Here is a 10,298-nt window from a genome sequence, read left to right on the forward strand (position 1 = left end):
AGCTCCTGACGCTTGAACCGCGCTTATATAAGGACGTGTGCATCCCGCGCGCGGGTTCAAACGTCATTGGTCTGTACTTTGTACAGACGTTAACCAATAGGCTTCAGTCACGGAGTAAACAGGAGTTTCCCCCCATAGCGTCAGCTAACTGACGCAATGCTTCGTTCCCGTTATTTCAGGGAACCGGGGTTACGTGAGTAACCTAAGCGTTTTGCCCGCGTATGGGCGTGAGCATGTCACGTTTCCTTTTTGTGTCGATTTCACGTTTTGGTTGCTCAACTTTTTTGTCCTATTTTCAAACCATTTTCGCTCCGGTTTAGGGTTAGATTTGGTGCTTTTGTTATATGTCACTTTAAGTATTTGTCACTTTAAGTTTTGGTTTATAAAAAAAAAAGATACAAGACTTATTCTTTTATATTTTCTAAACTTTAACCAATTGTCCCCGAAGTTGGGGTTAGAGTTTGTTTAGGTAAGGATGTCATTTTATGTAAATCTAACCCTAAACCGAAGCGACAATGGTAAGAAATTAGGACAACAAAGTTGAGTAACCAAAACGTGAAAGTGACACAAAAAGGAAACGCGACATGCCCACGCTCAAACGCGGCAAAACGCGTCATTTTCACGTTGGTCCATACGTGAAATAGTCACGTATTTGCGTGATATTACATGTATGTGTATGATTATGAATGACGGAGTATTTTAAGTGGATGTCACAGGAAACAGGAAAAAATGCGTCAAAACGCGGCCCCGCGTTTTTGGACCCCAGGGGGTTAAAGTGGTCTGTCTCAATGTCAAAATTAAACAATAAAAGAAAAACATATATGTTACATATTGATATTGTTTTTGCTCTGTGTTAACAGGTATAGTTCTGTCACACTTTGTCAGATTCCAACAATTGTTCCAATTGTTTTGAAGTTTCTTAATAGAGAATGTTAAAATATAAATAACACATTTTTGAAAATTTGCTCATTCCAACTCAATTTGCCAGCACAGGTCACAAATGATGCAGCAGCAAACAGAAATGGAGAAAGAACAAGGTCTTCTAAAGGCAAAAACGTTTATAAAACTATGGCTGATGGTTCTGTTGAAAATGTAAACAGGCTGTTGTAGACATACATTTGCATATGGCATATATATTATCCAAATCCATGCTGATTAGAGCATTAAAAACTTGAAAAATGTTACATTTTGTCATGAAATGAGAGAGGAAGCAAATGCAAGTAAAGATGTTTATTGAAAACAGAATGGTTTGATAAATGATGACAGCTGAGCGGGTGACACAGGCATGAGAGGTGGCCAGCGTGAAGACAGATGAATCCGGTCGGTGATTATCCAAATACAAATCCAACACGAACACAAGAGCAGGAAATACAGCAGACTGGAACACACGACACGAGACCTCACTGACATCCACGAACGATCTGACAAAGAACATGAGAACTGGGTGAGTATAAATAGGTGAGTCAAATGAGCTGCAGCTGGAGCGAGTGATGATCATCAGGTGCGCTGGAGGTAAGTGCCAAACACACCCACACACACACACACCACTACACAACACAGCCATGTGAACCAGAAGGAAACAATGTATTCATAAACCGTGACAGTACCCCTCCTCCTAGGAACGCCGCCTGGCGTTCCCAGACTCCTTTACCTGTCGATTGAATTCCTCGATAAGAGAGTGATCCAATATGTCCCGAGCAGGAACCCAACTTCTCTCCTCCGGACCGTAACCTTCCCAATCCACCAAGTACTGAAAACCGCGTCCCCTCCGCCTAGAGTCCAGAATACGATTTACCGAATACGTGGTCACCCCATCTACGAGACGAGGCGGGGGGGGAACCGGGGCAGGCGGATTAAGGCGTGACAAAAACACAGGTTTAATTTTGGAAATATGAAAGGCGGGATGAACTCTCCTGTACGCAGGAGGAAGACTAAGGCAGACAGTCACTGGATTAATGATTTTAGTGACCTTGAACGGGCCAATGAATTTGGGAGCTAACTTATTAGATACGGATCGGAGAGGAATGTTCTTGCTAGAAAGCCACACTCTTTGACCAACGACGTATCTCGAAGGCCTAGACCGGTGGCGATCGGCTTTGGCCTTGGTGCGCTCCCGCACCTGGAGTAAAACCTCCCGGGTTCTAGTCCAGGTGCGACGACACCTCTGAACAAATGCGTGAGCAGAGGGGACCGTGACTTCGGATTCCAGACTGGGAAAAACAGGTGGCTGGTAACCTATACTACACTGAAACGGCGATAGGCCCGTAGATGATACCGGTAAAGAATTGTGGGCGTACTCCACCATAGAGAGCTGTTGACTCCAGGATGAAGGATTCTTGGAAACCAGACATCGCAACATTCTCTCCAAATCTTGGTTGGCTCTCTCGGTTTGACCATTGGTCTGGGGATGAAACCCTGAGGAAAGACTAACAGTCGCCCCTAGTAATTTGCAAAACTCACGCCAAAATTTGGACACGAACTGGGGACCCCTGTCGGAAACCACGTCTGTCGGGAGGCCATGTAAGCGAAAGACGTGGTTTACGACAATCACCGCTGTCTCCTTGGCTGACGGTAATTTGGGCAAGGGAATGAAATGAGTCGCCTTCGAGAATCGGTCCACCACGGTTAAAACAACCGTGTTGCCCTGGGAGGGCGGGAGGGCGGTAACAAAATCTAGAGCGATATGGGACCAGGGTCTCGAAGGGACAGGCAGCTGTTGAAGTAACCCATCAGGAGGACGATTGGAAGTCTTACCACTGGCACAAACCGAACAAGCCAAAACAAAACTGTGAATGTCTCGAGCCATACGTGGCCACCAGAATCGTTGCTTGACCAAAAATCTGGTTCGACTTACTCCGGGATGACAAGCAATATTGGAACAATGACCCCACTGAATAACATTGGACCTTAACCTCTCCGGCACAAATAAACGGTTCGGTGGACACCCGACCGGAGGCGTTACCCCTTCTAGAGCCGCTTTGACCCTCGATTCGACCTCCCATACGAGTGCAGAGATAAATATCTTATCTGTTAAAATACACTCGGTTGTAGACAGGCGTTGGTAACGATAAAAAATGCTTGAAAAATAATGGGGTTTGTTTTTTTTGTAACCCGGACTATACGAGAGATAAAAATCAAAACGACCGAAAAAAAGTGCCCACCGAGCCTGCCTGGAATTCAGTCTTTTAGCAGTTCTAATATATTCCAAGTTCTTATGATCGGTCCAAACAATAAAAGGTACCCCGGAACCCTCTAACCAGTGGCGCCATTCCTCCAATGCTAACTTGACTGCCAGCAACTCTCTATTACCAATATCGTAATTACGTTCCGCAGGGGACAATCGATGTGAAAAAAACGCGCAAGGGTGCATCTTGTCATCTGAGGAAGAGCGTTGGGATAACACTGCTCCTACCCCCACCTCTGACGCATCGACCTCGACCACGAACTGACGTGAAGGATCAGGGGAAATGAGAATAGGGGCTGAAACGAAGCAACCTTTCAGTTTGGCAAACGCAGCTTCAGCTACGTCTGACCACCTGAACGTAGTTCGTGGAGAGGTCAAGGCAGTCAGAGGCGCGGATAGTTGGCTGAAATTGCTAATAAAACGCCGGTAAAAATTGGCGAACCCCAGAAACCTTTGCAGGGCCTTACGGGAATCTGGACTTGGCCAATATACCACATCCTTAACCCTTTCAGGATCCATACGCACTCCCTCAGTAGAGATGATGTACCCCAGAAATGGTACGGACTGTGCATGAAACTCGCATTTCTCCGCCTTGACAAAAAGCCCATTCTCTAGCAACCTCTGAAGCACTCGTCTGACGTGTTGCACATGTTCCTGGAGAGATGAAGAAAAAATCAATATGTCATCCAGGTAGACATATATGAACTGGTCAACCATATCTCGCAACACATCATTGACGAGTGCTTGGAAAACTGCCGGCGAATTAGATAGCCCGAAAGGCATCACTAAATATTCAAAATGGCCACGAGGGGTGTTAAAAGCAGTTTTCCATTAATCCCCCTCCCTAATGCGGACCAAATGATAAGCGTTATGTAAATCCAATTTTGTGAAAATGGATGCTCCCTGCAACCTCTCAAAAGCTGAAGACATCAACGGTAAAGGATAAGTATTCTTAACCGTGATGTTGTTCAGCCCTCGGTAATCAATACAAGGTCGCAGAGAACCATCCTTCTTCCCCACAAAAAAGAACCCCGCCCCTGCTGGAGAAGAGGAAGGGCGGATGAACCCGTTTGCTAGAGAATCAGAAATGTATTTCTCCATAGCCTCCCTTTCGGGAATCGAAAGCGAATATAACTTGCCTTTAGGCGGAGACTTACCTGACATTAATTCTATAGCACAGTCATAGGGACGATGCGGAGGAAGAGAAGCAGCCCGCGACTTACTGAACACTTCCTTCAGGTCATGGTACTCTGCGGGCATGTTAGATAAATCCACTGCCTCCTCCTGAAACACAGACAAAGGCACAGACGAACAAGCAGAAACAAGACAAGACTCATGACACTTTACACTCCAAGCACACACTGAATTGGTTTGCCAGTCCACTTTGGGGTTGTGTAATGTTAACCAAGGATGTCCAAGTACAACAGATGCCAGGGGTGAATCCAGAATGTAGAAAGATATGATCTCAGTGTGATTGCCAGACGTGACGAGTGTAATGTCTTCCGTGACAGAAACAATGGTGGGAAGATCTTGACCGTTGAGTGCGTGAACAGAAATCTGGTGCGAAAGTGGTTTGAGAGGGATCTTGTGTCTGACAGCAAACGAATGGTCCATAAAATTACCTTCTGCACCCGAATCCACCAACGCCTGACAATCGTGATGATGTGCTGACCACCTCAGTCTCACCGGGAGGAACGTGGATGTAGATGAGGACTTCTCGGCTGAGACCCCGCCCGATAGTAGCCTCAAACTTACTACCGGGCTGGGCCTTTTACTGGACAGTTATATGCAAAGTGACCAGTACCGCCGCAATACAAACAAAGGCCCTGGGATCTCCGCCGCTCCTTTTCCTCCCGGGAGAGTCGGGCTCGACCCACCTGCATGGGCTCGGGATCGTTGACTGGACTGACCGTGTCACCGCCAGCGAGCCGAAACCCCTCCGCTCCGCTGACGCCGGGTCTGGGCATGACTCTTCGGTTCACTCGAGACAACCGGGAATCGACTCGTAGCGCCAGTTCAATGAGCCCGTTGAGTGTAGTGGGTAACTCCATGGTGTAGATCTCCTGATGGACGCGGTCAGCCAACCCATGCAGGAACATATCCCACTGCGCCTCCTCATTCCATTGACACTCCGCGGCTAATGTCCTGAACTCGATTGAATAATCAGAAACCGATCTCTCCCCTTGCTTTAACTCTGCCAGTAAACGAGCCGCTTCTCTACCAGAGAGCGCTCGGTCGAAGACTCGCTTCATTTCGGCCGAGAGTGTCTGGAATGAGGCGCAGCATGGATCTTGATTCTCCCACACCGCCGTTCCCCAGAGCGCCGCCTTCCCCGTCAGGAGAGTCAATACAAATGCCACCTTGGTCTGTTCATTGTTGAAGGTTCTGGGTTGCAAAGAGAAATGCATAGAGCAACGTGTTAGAAACGCTCTACAAAAATTCGGCTCACCAGCATATGATTCAGGAACGGGTAGGCGGGGCTCCGAGTGTGAGTTGTTCTCCGGTGGTATGGGTTGAGCGGGCGGAGTGGGCGGCGCAGCGGGAACTCGCAGTTGTTGAAATTGTTGGGTGAGCTCTGACACCTGTGCCACCAACGCCTGAACAGCGCGACCCGTCTCGCAGAGATTACGTTCCTGGGATTCGAGACGCCGGTTGCTGCTGCTGAAAAACTCCTCCATGGATGTAATGGTGGAACTTGCTGCTTCCATGCTTTGGTCAGATCGTTCTGTCATGAAATGAGAGAGGAAGCAAATGCAAGTAAAGATGTTTATTGAAAACAGAATGGTTTGATAAATGATGACAGCTGAGCGGGTGACACAGGCATGAGAGGTGGCCAGCGTGAAGACAGATGAATCCGGTCGGTGATTATCCAAATACAAATCCAACACGAACACGAACACAAGAGCAGGAAATACAGCAGACTGGAACACACGACACGAGACCTCACTGACATCCACGAACGATCTGACAAAGAACATGAGAACTGGGTGAGTATAAATAGGTGAGTCAAATGAGCTGCAGCTGGAGCGAGTGATGATCATCAGGTGCGCTGGAGGTAAGTGCCAAACACACCCACACACACACACACCACTACACAACACAGCCATGTGAACCAGAAGGAAACAATGTATTCATAAACCGTGACACATTTAGGTAAATTTAGAACAGATAAAAATGGGCGATTAATTTGCGATTAATCGCGAGTTAACTCATGAAATCATGCGATTAAATATTTTAATCTATTGACAGCCCTAGCAGAAACCCTTTAGGTTGTAAGCTAATATTTCATAATACATGTCCACAGATCTATATACTGGAAAAAAACATTTGTGTTGTCCGATTACTGCATCCACTTGTGTCTGATTTTGATGTCAGATCAACCTCTGATTTTGACGTTGGGTGAATGTTGGATTTTTACATCAATACCCAATGTTGGGCAGATGTCAAGGTGAATTAAGACTATTTAAGACATGAAAAAACCCTTTAGGTTTCTGAAACATCCTGTCAACATTTGATACACCATCAGTGCTGAATACAACATCACACACTGCAGTCCTTACACAAATGTACTAAGAAAATGGTTGTTGATAACAAACTACAGCTACAATAGTCAAAGGTTTTCACAAAAAGAACCTAAATAAACTTAATTTAAATTCCACATAAATCTAAACTCTTTAAAAATTCTTTTTTTAATCTTTCAAAATAAAAGTTGGGTTACAAGCTGATGCCAGTCGATGCAGACAGCAGAGAGAGAGCAAAAATTATGTAATCTTTGTTATGTTATGGAATCTGAAACATATAATTTTCTGTTTTAAAAAAGTAAAATTTTATTGCATATCATATACCACACTATTTAGCAAGTCATAGCATATTGTTTCGCCATAAATATCATATTAAATGTAATAAAATACTCAAATAAATAAATAAACAATTACATGTTTTCGTTAAATAAAACTTCATCAATAAATCAAAATATATAAAAAAGGAATAAACAGATGTAAACTGCTCAGCATCTACAATAAGTGTGAAAGCAAAACATAGCTGGTTTCCTTTTTGCAACATATTTCAGTTGGCGTTTCCCCTGCAGTAAAGTCTTGTATGTTTACGGTTTGCTATATGTAATACAGGGTGTCTTGTTTAAATAATCGAGATCTTGCTGTTGTGGTTTGGTGAAGATTAAGTTCAGAAAGAAGAGCCGCATAATCCGTGCTGACATCAGGGTTTAAAGACTTTCCTTTTGTCGTGGCATATTAAATCTTTCTGTAGATTTAAAGAACAGAAGAAATTTATTGTAAATGTAATGTAGGTCCAATATTCATTAACATGTCTATATTTTCCTTTGAACTTTAAAATATGTCCATATGTATACATCCTAAATTGTATACTCTTGAAGTGTTTTAAAGTTACACATTTTGCATACGCTTTATCTAAAGCTACTTACAAAGTATACATTTTCTGTCAGTATGTGTGTGCCCTGTGTTTAAAACCCATGACCTTTTATCCATATGTGTGTGTTTTCTGGGAATCAAACCCATGACCTTTGAGCTGTTAATGCAGTGTACTGAGCTACATGAACACAAATATACTGTACATACTGTGCCCATTTATAAAGAGTTTTATGAAAAAATAAATTCAAACCTTTTCCAGAAACTCATTGAGCCATGAAGCGTTTGGATCGATGCAGTACATCCTTCTATTGTCTGCTAATCTGTAGAGTACAATTTTTTTTAGATTAAGTGTCACTACATTTTGTACATGAAAGAGAGAGAAAGAAAAAGTTCAGAAGCACATGTATTTTCCTTTTTGAGATAAAGAGAAGAGACTTACATTACAGCTTCACGGCATTTCGCTTTTGCCAACACATGGTAACACTGTGTGATATTGCTCTGAACAGGTTTCTTCCTGAGCACTTTACAACATATTGTTTTGATTGGGTCATGAGAAGTCACTGCAGAGCAAATCAAAAATACATCTGTTTGCCATTTGTCTTAAAATTAGTTGAATTAAATCTGAAATAATATTTTTCATTTTAATTGAACATCAAGTTTAAAAATGTAATGACACACTGCACAGTCTTTAAGTATTCTAGCAAATGCAATCTTGTATCCAGTGTGCACCGCCATATAAAAATGCCATTACAGTACATTATAAAATAGTTTACAGAAATACTGTAGGGTCCCCAGATCTGCTGGCCCAGTCCTCACCCCTCTACTGTATGTCTCTAGCAGCATATAATAGAGAAAAACACTCACCTCCCGATGTAAAAGCACAGACCAACATGACCAAACAAAAAAGAAACAAAATTTGATGAAATCCCAAAGACAGACGCATCTTTGCAGTAAAGTCCGAATGCTGTAAAGATCCTCAAATCGTATGCTGCTTGTCGACGTCTGTTGCTTTTTAAACGTTAATAAGAGGAAGCTTTCGCAACACATTTGGTCATGCTTATGAATAAAGCTTTTGGAATAACTTCTTTCGCCATGATTAATCATTTTGCAATGACATGCGCAAGAGTTGGTGTATGAGTAATATTAATGTGTATTATTTTCACTGATCTATAGGTTTACTTTGTATTGGTGGTCAAATGCTTGATGTTTGACATATTTGGGAATTATGTGAATGTGACGTTGTATATAGTGTGATGTTTAACAAGTATTCTGTACGATGAAACATACACATAAATGTAACAAATGTTGCTCTGCTGTAGATTGCTTTAAATAATGGGTCTTGAAAACATGGGGTCTGGAGCCCCTTAGGGGTAAGTGGTGATAGTCCTGGGGTCCTCCAAATATTGTTTGACTTCAAAATTATTTTTAATCAAATGAAATTAGGCATCAAACAAAATGCAGTGATAGGCTAATAATAGAAATTAAAACTGGATAAAGACGAAGACTCTCATGTTAAAATCTATTCAGTAAAATCAAAAATGTTATGTTGATACATATATTGGGGGTCCCTGCTCCTCCTCTATCCATTAATGGGGTCCTTGGCCTAAAAAGGTTAAGCGCCTCTGCTTTAAAAAAAGAATTGTTATTTATGTAGCCATTTTTGTATGGATACAGATATCTTGGCTACAAGAAAGATTTTGAACTTTGACCTTTTTTGACAACATGCCCCAATACTTTAAATGAAATAAATGGTCACATACATGTACATGTAAGTAGTACCATACAAATAATAACACAACAACATGTAATCAAATAAATGAGTATATAGCAACAAGCCTTCGAGTGTGTCTCATTTTTCTGTCTTACCACTCCCCCTTTCCCCTACCCCTCGGTTTTGAGCGTTCATGTGAGGCGAAGTGGCGTCTCAATGCTCAGTTTGATCAAGGGGAAAAGGTGTAGGGATACATAGCCCTTGATACAAAGTGTGATAAGGACCACGCTTGAAAGAGAGCGGTAAACGTTAACAGAGCATCAAGATTTTTTATGGCTGAACGTCGAACTGTCAAGAAGTCACACAAATGAAACTAACGTTATTTTTGGCAGTTTAATTAAGATTATATTATAACACTCATGTTTTATGATACTTTTAATAAAATGTTCAAGCGGTTTTAATTTTAATGTTTTTGTTTTGAATCGCTAGTTAAGCCGCTAGCTTGCAGCTAAGTTACGCTATTTGTTGAGCTCAGCTCGGGCAATCAATACCACAACCTGAGACGATGTCATCTTTGTTTATGTCAATGCTTGTCGGTTGACGTAGCAGCTAGTTAGTGGCAAGGGAAGGTGACGCAAACGGTAATCAATTGGTGTCTCGTTTTTTAGAGGACCTAAAATCTGTCTGTCACTCGGTTTCGAGGGGCAAGGGGAATATGAAGACAAAGGGGAAGGGGTAAGACGAGATTGGCCTTTAGTCTTCATTACACACTGTTACCTTATTGGTTAACATATTTTGTCATATCACTTCATGTATGGAACAAGGAACCATGACGGATACAAAGATGCAATATGTTCCAGTTATTTTTATGTCTAGTAATAGACAGTTATAGATTTCCTAAATGTGAGTTAGTCACAGTCAGGACAGGAAACCCCTTGATCACGTGACAAAAGTGACATAAAGTTTGTTCTCACATTTTTACCTCTACAGCATGCAGCAATATCACAGCTTTAAC

At 42.5% G+C, this 10,298-nt stretch overlaps 1 long non-coding RNA gene across 1 annotated transcript; it reads right to left on the reverse strand.

The window, feature by feature from the left end:
• Positions 1 to 6,996: 6,996 nt before the first annotated feature.
• LOC141362117 (uncharacterized) lies at positions 6,997 to 10,066 on the reverse strand. Its single transcript, XR_012368095.1, has 4 exons — positions 8,437 to 10,066; positions 8,012 to 8,132; positions 7,823 to 7,892; positions 6,997 to 7,444 (listed from the first exon to the last, which is right to left on the reverse strand). It is a non-coding gene; the product is annotated as an uncharacterized lncRNA (long non-coding RNA).
• Positions 10,067 to 10,298: the final 232 nt, after the last annotated feature.

The sequence above is a fragment of the Misgurnus anguillicaudatus genome, chromosome 25, assembly GCF_027580225.2.
Source record: "Misgurnus anguillicaudatus chromosome 25, ASM2758022v2, whole genome shotgun sequence".
Classification (NCBI taxonomy): Eukaryota; Metazoa; Chordata; class Actinopteri; order Cypriniformes; family Cobitidae; genus Misgurnus; species Misgurnus anguillicaudatus.